Source organism: Triticum urartu, chromosome 5A (assembly GCF_056163025.1).
Source record: "Triticum urartu cultivar PI428250 chromosome 5A, HENAU_Tu73, whole genome shotgun sequence".
Taxonomy (NCBI): Eukaryota; Viridiplantae; Streptophyta; class Magnoliopsida; order Poales; family Poaceae; genus Triticum; species Triticum urartu.
The window spans coordinates 439,185,258-439,187,707 of record NC_141877.1 but is presented as its reverse complement, the minus strand read 5'-3'; the positions used below and the strand labels follow the sequence as shown (position 1 = coordinate 439,187,707).

General features: G+C 54.9%; 1 pseudogene; it reads left to right on the top strand.

Moving 5' to 3' along the window:
• Window positions 1-605: 605 nt before the first annotated feature.
• Window positions 606-2,184, top strand: LOC125507090 (FBD-associated F-box protein At5g60610-like; annotated as a pseudogene).
• Window positions 2,185-2,450: the final 266 nt, after the last annotated feature.

Here is a 2,450-nt window from a genome sequence, read left to right as displayed (position 1 = left end):
AGGCGTCACAGCGCGGGAGCATCTAGTGCGGTCAGGCTCGTCGGATGCGCGCGGGACGTGCGGGATGCACTAGTGCGGTCTGGCTCATCGGGCGCGTCGAGCGCGCGCGGGACATGCGGGACGCACAGGGACGCCAGCCGTGTGTCGCAGGCGAAGAAGGAGCTCGACGTATGTCGCCGGGGTCGTGACAGAGGATGGTGCGACCGGCGTCAGTGCGCCATGTCGGGTCCGTGACGGTGTGACCAACGTCGATGCGCCGGGTCGGGTCCGCTGGCTGGGTCATGGCCGTGGCAACGACGATGGGAGCTGCAGTGAGGACAACGACGGCGAAGTCCTGGCTTAGGATGTGAGTGTTGGCATAAGCCATGCCATGTGCGGTGGCGACCGGCGTCGGTATGAGCCGATGTTGTGGCGATGTAGCCAGTGTAAAAAGGAAAAGGTTTGGGCGTTCTTGCGCCCGTGACGGCGTTTGTGCGTCGGCCGGAAAATCTCTCGCGTCCATCTTCTTCTTCCTCTGTTTTTGAGTGAGAGAAGAGATAACTAGAGGGCTGCGGTTTCAACAGCAGCGACGCCGCCCGACCCCCCAGCCGCCGGACATGAAGGTGATGGCGGCGGAGGAGGAGGCTGCCGAGCCCGCACCCAAGAGGAGCGCATCCGATGAATCGGCCGGGCCCAGATCACAGAAACAGGCACGTGATAGCTTCTATGACGGCAAAGCCATCAGCCATGGCGATCTCATCAGCGACCTTCCCGACGCCATCCTCGGCACCATCATCTCCCTGCTCCCCATCAAGGACGGTGCCCGCACGCAGGCCATCGCCCGGCGATGGTGTCCCCTATGGCGCTCCCCGCCTCTCAACCTCGACGTCCCGTACCACCTCGTCGACGGGGTCGAGCGTCTCTCCGCCGTCTGCAGGATCCTGTCGAACCACCCTGGCCCAGCACGCCGCTTTGACGTCTGCCTCATCAGCCTCCGCGGCGAGAAAGAAGGTACGACGAAGACGCCGCGCAGATCGAGGGCTGGTTCCATTCCCGAGCCCTTGACAACATTCAGGAGCTCCACATCAGCTTCATGCCTTGGAATACACGCAAGGACTGCCCGAGAAGGAGACGCTCTGCCCTCTGCCGTTGTCTGTGCTCCGCTCAGCATCGACCCTGCTCTTGGTCAGCATTGGATCCTGCGATTTCCCGAGGGAGATGGCACCTTCGCTGAGTTTCCCCCTCCTCAAGCAGCTCAAGCTGTGGAGCGTTTCCATCTCCGAGGATGTCTTCTCGAGGGTGCTCTCTAGCTGCCATGTCTTGGAGAGCTTACATTTGTCGAGGATTCTTGAGGGGTCTTGCCTTTGCATTAGTTCACCAACTCTTAGGATCATCGTCACCCTTCGTTTGTTCGAAGGCAAAGGAAAATTGGTCATTAAGGAGGCCCCTCATCTTGAAAGGCTGCTATTGCGTTCTCCAAGCTTAGGCGTCGAGGCTATCCAGGTCCCTAAACTGGAGATACTGGGCCTTTTGTCTCCCTGCGTGTTACAAATTCAGATCAACAATCTAGTCTTCCAGGTAGCAGCTTCAGCCTCTAGACTCGTGCGATCGTGCCTGGCATTTTTTCTTCAAGACTTTTTGTTTTTAAATAACTATCCATTTGTTTTCTTCAGGGATTAATCCCATCGAGCTTGGAAAACCCAATACGCAGTGTAAAGGTTTTGGCTCTCCAGTTCTGTGGCCCTGATTTGAACGCGGTTCTTGGAATCCTGAGATGCTTCCCCTACTTGGAAAAGGTCTATGTCATTGTGAGTATTCATATTTTTTTGCTTTAAATATCAAAACGAAAATGAAATTCTCATATAATTATTCATATTTTTAACATATGTATGTTATGTCCTTTCCCAGTGGGACGAACGTGTAAAGGCAGAGATGAAAAATGTGTGTCAGTATAACCCACTCGATCCAATCAAATGCCTTGAGAGCCATCTCAAAGTACTGGTGTTGAAGAATTATGAAGGTGGTGAGGAAGAGATTGACTTTGTCAAGTTCTTTGTTTTGAATGCTAAAGTGGTGAAGGAAATCAAATTTGCACTGTCTAAGAAGATTCGCATCGATGAGAAATGGATGACCGATCAACTCAGTCTACTAAAAGTGGAAAATAGATCTTCTCAAGAGGCTCAACTGGAATTCAGAAGTGGTTAAGTCTACCAAAAGTGCGAAGCGGCTGCAGTTGGGCCGAGGCCAGTTGGGCTGGGCCACTGGGTATGAGGCCCCGGCGGGTTCTGTATCGATCGAGTACGTGCGAGGCGCATGCAGCGATTGATCTGTTTCCCCTGCCCCCACCTCGCGTCATAGGGTTTTCCTTCGCCGGAGTCCGCGACGGTGTTCTGATTGTGGCGGTCGCGCTCGTCGCATTCCCCCGCTTGAGGCCATGGCTGGTCGTGGTAATGCGTTGTCGCCGGGGAAAA